The sequence below is a fragment of the Ovis aries genome, chromosome 1, assembly GCF_016772045.2.
Source record: "Ovis aries strain OAR_USU_Benz2616 breed Rambouillet chromosome 1, ARS-UI_Ramb_v3.0, whole genome shotgun sequence".
NCBI classification, from domain to species: domain Eukaryota; kingdom Metazoa; phylum Chordata; class Mammalia; order Artiodactyla; family Bovidae; genus Ovis; species Ovis aries.
In genome coordinates, this window is record NC_056054.1 from 128,230,230 (window position 1) to 128,238,181 (window position 7,952).

The following is a 7,952-nucleotide window of genomic DNA, read 5'->3' on the forward strand; positions in this document are numbered from 1 at the left end:
GATGAAATCTCAACTCACCGTGGCATACAAGATCATTCATAATCTGAACAAACTCCTCTTTCACTGTTTTCTCACATCAAAATGATTTATAACATATTTATAAGGCAAACAGCATTCTGCATTATTTCACATCTCCATAACTTAGTTATGCCATTTCATCTGTCTTCTCCCCATTTCTTGCACAATGTCAGTTATTCCTTCTCCAGGATAACTATGTTCATTCTTAGAGTTTGCTCAGATTTTAATCTTCTACAGGTTCCTCTTCTAAATCTCCCCTTGCCAACTCCAATTTGAGCAGTGCTGTTCCTCCATACTCTTATCAATCCCAGCAGCCTAGTCTGTGTATGGCATAGATTTATCACACGTTGTAATTTACTCTGGGTTTATTAATGCTAGTAATAGTTATTAAGGTATTTGAAGGTTGTTGAATATAAACTATATACCATACAGTGCTCAGAACTTTACTGAGTCACTTGTCTTAGAAAAAACCCATGAAGTGGGCATTATTACTGTCCCTATTTTATTTTTTTTATAGCCTATTAACAAGGTTGTAATAGTTTCAGATGAACAGCGTGGCTGACTCCTTTTGCTGTTCACCTGAAACTATTGCAACCTTGTTTATATGTGTGTGTGTGTGTGTGTGTGTGTGTGTGTGTGTGTGTGTGTATCCATTCTCCCCCAAACTTCCTTCCCATCCAGATTGTCACATGCCATTGAACAGAGTTCCTTGCGCTATACAGTAGAACCTTATTCATTACCCATTTAAAATATAGCAGTGTGTACATACCATCCTTATTTAAAATATGGAAATTTTGCTTTTTTAGCGGCATCTGCTCGCGGCGCAGCCTCCTGCTCCTCCCGCCGCCGCCCTGAGTCACTGCCTGCGCAGCTCGGGCCGCTCGGCTCCCCGCGCTCGCCACCGATACTTGGCATTTGTACAACATGGCAGACATCGACAACAAAGAACAGTCTGAACTTGATCAAGATTTGGATGATGTTGAAGAAGTAGAAGAAGAAAAAACTGGTGAAGAAACAAAAATCAAAGCGCGTCAGCTGACTGTTCAGATGATGCAAAATCCTCAGATTCTTGCAGCCCTTCAAGAAAGACTTGATGGTCTGGTAGAAACACCAACAGGATACATTGAAAGCTTGCCTAGGGTAGTTAAAAGACGAGTGAATGCTCTCAAAAACCTTCAAGTTAAATGTGCACAGATAGAAGCCGAATTCTATGAGGAAGTTCATGATCTTGAAAGAAAGTATGCTGTTCTTTATCAGCCTCTGTTTGATAAGTGATTTGAGATCATTAATGCCATTTATGAACCTACAGAAGAAGAATGTGAATGGAAACCAGATGAGGAAGATGAAATTTCGGAGGAGCTAAAAGAAAAGGCCAAGATTGAAGATAGAAAAAGGATGAAGAAAAAGAAGATCCCAAGGGAATTCCTGAGTTTTGGCTGACCGTTTTTAAGAATGTTGACTTGCTCAGTGATATGGTTCAGGAACATGATGAGCCTATTCTGAAGCACTTGAAAGATATTAAAGTGAAGTTCTCAGATGCTGGTCAACCTATGAGTTTTGTCTTAGAATTTCACTTTGAACCCAATGAATATTTCACAAATGAAGTGTTGACAAAGACATATAGGATGAGATCAGAACCAGATGATTCTGGTCCCTTTTCTTTTGATGGACCAGAAATTATGGGTTGTACAGGGTGCCAGATAGATTGGAAAAAGGGGAAGAATGTCACTTTGAAAACGATTAAGAAGAAGCAGAAACACAAGGGACGTGGGACAGTTTGTACTGTGACCAAAACAGTTTCTAATGACTCTTTCTTTAATTTTTTTGCCCCTCCTGAAGTTCCCGAGAGTGGAGATCTGGATGATGATTCTGAAGCTATCCTCGCTGCAGACTTTGGTCACTTTTTACGTGACCGTATAATCCCAAGATCAGTGTTATACTTTACTGGAGAAGCTATTGAAGATGATGATGATGATTATGATGAAGAAGGGGAAGAAGCGGATGAGGTAATGTTTGCCAAATGAGCAAATAATTCTCTGTTTAACACATTGAGAAGCAAATTTAGTGACTCATGTATTCCATTGGTATATTCATTATTCCATGATATGGAATAAAAACGTTTTTTTTTTTTTTGGAAAAACGTGGTTTTAGAATTCTACATCCAAGCAATGTATGTATGAGGTTTCAATAAATAAACTGCAAAACTCAGAACACTTTTTTAATTTCAAATAATTCTGTTCTGCTGCAGGGTTATCAGCTCTTTAAAGAAGTCAAAAGCTGCAGTAAACTTTTTCAACATTGGCTGCAGTAAATCTTTTCAATAAAACCTGTCTGGATGTCTCAAGTTGTGTTGGGAAATCTTTCATATTAGAAGCTTTCAAATTAAATTGCATTGTCACCAAACTCTGTAATCGTGAAAAATCTGTTGACTTATAGAGTAACTTGTATTAAATTCTCCCTACATTAAAAAAATAAATAAATAAACATGGAAATTTCCTCAGAAGTTAGTTTACTCCCAATTATACACCTAAGAATAGAGGTTCAAACTTAATCTCATTCATCTCTATGCCATTGGTGCCTTGGACAGAATCTGGTTAATAAGAGATATTCATCAAGTGCTTTATGAATGAACAAGTCAATGAACACTAATTTCAGTCTTTTAATATAGCCTTTCTTAGGTTTTAACATCCTAAATCAGAAAATGGCCTTCAAGCTGGTAATATTAGTCTTTAAGAAAACCTGGTGGGCTAGACATCGTTTACTTAATAAATTTTCTGAGCCCTTCTCCCCCCCAAATAAAGCAACCACTGCCTTTGAGTTAAAAAAAAAAAAAAGAAAAGAAAACCTGGTGGGAGATAGAGTTTTGAGTAGGCAGGCCGTTCAATCCATCTTAGATGTAAACCAAAGGCTGCGTGCGCTCTAGGACCACATGAAGAGCCACGAGTACAGGAACCAAGGGTTTTGTTTTTATAATATCCTAACCACTAATGTTTACCGTCAGTACTAGGTGAATCACAATGTCTTTACTTAGCCAAAGATCCAAATCATAACCACACTTGCAGGTGAATGGATAATAAAATAACTCACATTTTGGATACTGCAAACATGTAGACTGTTTAAAAAATCTTAAGAGCACAAAATAAAAATAAAAAAAAAAGAAAATAGAAAAAGAAAATAAAACTTACAATTTTAAACATATTATTAGGAAAAATAATGAAAGAAAGAAAAGAAAATCAGTTTTCATATGTTAGAAAGGCTGCAATCAAAAAGAATCTGTGCTGTGGTCATTGATTATTCTTTCCTGCTTCCTAACCCTGAAACCTTCTTTCTATGGTTTGAAAAATTCCCTTCTGAGGAACTCATGAGGTTTTTGGGGAGGCAGATGCTACTTCCTACTAGAAAAGTTGAACTTCAGATACTAAATTTCCTAGCCTCCCATGCACTACGACCTAGACTCCTTGATGTGTGGCAAGAAGCAGAGATGGTATGGCATTCTTAGAAGGGAACTGGTAGTTGCTGCATGTTCAAGTGCCTTGCTGCAGAATTAGCAGTATTGTCAACTGTTCTGTTTCACAGTCTTTGAAATGACCTAAAATTTCTTTTCAAATCAATTTGATGTCATGATTAGACTGTTGTTCAGGCTGCTTATCCCTTAACTTGGTTCTCTAACCTCTCCAATGATCTTGTGAGCTATCTATTATCTTTAAATCAGAGACTATCTTTCTTTTTTCATGCCTGAGTCACTCAGAGTGACTCCGTTACTTATATCTCCACAAAAAGACAACTTTAGATACACAACAGCTACCTTATTTATACATATGAGAGGATAGCCAAAGGAATTTAACCTTTAGATTAAATATCTCTGAGTTTAGTATCAGTCAACTCAGAATTAAAATTAAGGAGGTGCTCAGTTAACCAGCCTTGGCATTGCCTGTGTTTGAGCACCTGGACTGACATATTTGATAAAATTCTGAACTGGCAAGGATGTGAGCAAATTGCCATTTTCAGCAACACTGATGTGAATGTGAATTGGTACAACAGTTTGGGAAGCAATTTGACACTTGCTATAAAAATTTTAAAAATACATATATTCTTTGACTCAAGATTGTCAGTTTTTAAAATCTGCTCTGCAGACAATCCCTGGCATATATATGAATATACAGAAGAATATTGTAGCATTTATAGTTATAAAATCTTGGAAGGAGCCTAAATGTCCAGCTGCTGCTGCTGCTGAGTCGCTTCAGTCGTGTCCAACTCTGTGGGACTCCATAGACGGTGGCCCACCAGGCTCCACTGTCCCTGGGATTCTCCAGGCAAGGACACTGGAGTGGGTTGCCATTTCCTTCTCCAATGCAGGAAAGTGAAAAGTGAAAGTGAAGTCGCTCAGTCGTGTCTGACTCTTAGCGACCCCATGGACTGCAGCCTACCAGGCTCCTCCGTCTATGGGATTTTCCAGGCAAGAGTACTGGATTGGGGTGCCATTGCCTTTTCCAAAATGTCCAACCATAGGGTATAGTTGTATATTCTATCTATATCCATATATATCCATATATCTGCATGTTTATCTGTGTATCATTATATTGCTATAAAAATACCTGAAAGAATGGGCAATCTAAATACTAGCATCCTATTTTTTAAAATAAAATATAGGAAGAGCAACTGCTCTGTGCTTTTTTGGGGGATATATTTGCATGAATGTAGATAAACATGTGAAAGACTCTACACTGTTGAGATGGGTTACTTCAGTGGATAGAGTTGTAATCAGGAAGATGGAATAGATAGCATTAAGTTTTTTCTTTATATGAGTCGGTATTATTTGGCTTATTTATGCATTATTTTTTAAGTTAAAAAAATTCAGAGTGGAAAAACTTTCTCCAAACACTGTCATCATTTGATGCTGATGAGTAAGTTTTGGGAGACAGTATACTGCAGTGGTTATGAACGCAGAACTGGAGTTATTTCTGAGCTTAAATCCTGACCTTTTGTTTACTAGGTGTACGAGTGGGAACAGAATACTTTCTCATTAAGGGTTGGTTTCCTCCGTTATAAAATGGGAATAGCAATGTGTGTTGGTCCCTTTCTTTCTACTGCATGTTGTGGATCAGCTTCTCATTCCTTTCAACAATTTTTCAGTGGTGAGATGGACCACAGAGGTCAAGAATTTTAGCTAATTGGTTACTATAGCAACCTTTTTAATGAGAGGCTCAGTTTCTGATTCTATGGACTTTGTTGGCCAGACTACAGACTCCTCTAAGAAGGTCAGCAATTCTCTTCTCTTAATTGGTCTTGGAATAAATGCAGAGTAGTAAGCAAATGAAGATACTTGAAGTCTGAGCTGAGAAGAAGCTCCAAAGATTGCCATACCTTGAGCTAGCAATATTTTTTTACTTGCTACATATCTTTGAAGAACAGAGAAATATCCTTCCTGCCTCTGTCTGTATCTTATTTCAGAGATTTGACTTAATTTATAGGTACTAACTTCATGAGCAAATTTTTAACCCACCCTATCCATGTCTGAACTATTTACCCAATAATGTGTGTATTAGTTTGCTAAGGCTGCCGTAACATATTATATCAAGTACTAGGTAGCTTAAAGAACAGAGATTCATTGCTTCACAGTTCTGGAGGCTAGAAGTACAAGCTCAAGGTGCCATCAGGGTAGCTTCTTTCAGAGGGCTCTGAGGAAGAATATGTTCTGTGCCTTGCTCCTAGCTTCCTGGTCTTTATTGGCAATCTTTGGTGTTTCTTGGCTTATAGACACATCACCCAATCTCTGCATTCCTGTTCTGCACCATGTTCACCTGGTGTTCTCTCTGTATGCATGTCTGTATTTCCCTTCTCATAAGGACATCACTTGTATTGTATTAGAAGGCCTCCTTACTCCAGGATGACCTTAGCTTAACCCCTCCAAAGCCTAACACCTCCAAACAAGGTTACATTCTGGGGCACTGGGGGCTAGGATTCAGACATGTGGATTCTTGGGGGACACAATTCAACCTAAAATAGTGTTTTATTTTTCCACTGACACTTTTATATACAATAATGTAAAGGAATGCACAACAGAAAGATTAAAAATCATCTTGAAAATGATGATTGTAAGCAAAATATTCACTTAGAAAACGAACAATCAAAAATGATATTTCTGTTGGCAATTTTAACCACTATCTCCACCACTAGTCTTTTCCATTTACTATCACTGTGTCAATGTTATTTCAAAACTAGTCAACTGGACCACAATATAAATCCAAGTTCTCATTTTCCTTCACTTAACTTTTATTTCCCTTTTTAATCATTAGTCATCATTGTTGATGACAAAAGTTGCTAGCATGCAAAGTTCAATTAGTCTAACAAAATGGATGAGTTATGAACTGATTTGTCCTTAATTTTCTAGCTGCTGTTTTCTATGCACTCAGTTCAATCAAGGACCTTACATAAATAACAGGAAATAACAATTAGTTAATCATTGAAATTCAGCTTATAGTTCTGCTGAGAAGTGAACATATGTTGACTTAATGGACAGTAAGTCTGGCAACTCGAGGCTTATGGTTTCTAACCTTTTCTACTCTAAAAAGTAGCCTTCATCTCACATCAGTAACTTATGTTACCACTCCCTGGAAATTCTGACTAAGTGGAACTGGGTCTTTTATGAGATTAAAGCTGGAGTTTTCCTGTTTTAACACATAGGTCCTTTATCTTTCCAGTTTTCTCACTCCCTTCTTGCTTGTCTTTCAACTCTTACCATGATTGTCAATTTCTTGGACCTGCCATGTTTTCCAGATCTAACATTATTTTTTTTCAGTTTCATTTTTCTTTCCTACCATTCATGGAATTTATGATAAATCTGTCACCACATCTTGACAATATCCAACCCTGGCTTCTTAGTAGAACTGGAGAAAAATCTATAAAAGGTCAGTAGAAGGCAAATATAACTTAAATTCTAGATTTCATAGTCGTTGTTCAACAAATGCTTTACTGACATTATAAATGTGTGCTGTGGTGATTTGTAACACCTGTTCACAACATTTTTCATGTTGAACTACTTGTAGCCATGGTCTATAATGGATACCTTTGGGACCTTAATTGAAGCTGAGAACTAAGTAAAATGTTCAGTCTGCCCAGAGTCACTACCTTGGATCAAATCCATGCAGTAGTTGGATGAGAGTCTATTCAAGCCTGAGTCTTGGTTGGGTTTCTTATTTCAATAAGGGGACGTCAGTCTCCCGATGGGCCCATCAGTGTATAACAATTTGCTAGCTATTGCATACATGCTTCCATACCATATGACCTTCAAGTTCTAGCCAGAGAAAATAATTTGAAATTCCCTGCTATGCAATTTTTATCGAAAAAGGGTTTGGGGTAATAATATCCGTGAAGAATTGACTAAAGAATTTGTAATCCACATACTTCCAGAAATATTTTAAATTCCATCCCAAGATGATACTGAATTAAGATACATTAGTCTTTGGGCTCATATAATTATTTTTATGGAAAACAGGTATTGGAAATATGCCATTAGTGTTATTTAGGGAAGTGAACTTGGAGACTGCTTTCTGCTGCTGCTGCTGCTAAGTCGCTTCAGTCGTGTCCAACTCTGTGTGACCCCCATAGACAGCAGCCCAACAGGCTCCTCTGTCCCTGGGATTCTCTAGGCAAGAGGACTGGAGTGGGGTGCCATTGCCTTCTCACAAAGTGCCATTTTCATGATGACCCATAGGAGAAATTTCTCTTCAGTTTCTCTATTAGAAAAAAAAAATTTTTTTTTTCTCTAAGGGAATGTCTATTTCATTCCCTGCATGCTAGATAGAAAACTTAGAACTTAATTGTAGACCAGTTATATAAATAAGATTTCCCATTATTCAGTTTGGGGTACAATTTTAGCCTTGACCATTTATGACAGTTAATTGTATGGGTCAACTTTCCAGGACCACAGAGTC

The 7,952-nt window shown here is 37.4% G+C and overlaps 1 pseudogene; it reads left to right on the forward strand.

Moving 5' to 3' along the window:
• Positions 1-846: 846 nt before the first annotated feature.
• Positions 847-2,362, forward strand: LOC114113482 (nucleosome assembly protein 1-like 1; annotated as a pseudogene).
• Positions 2,363-7,952: the final 5,590 nt, after the last annotated feature.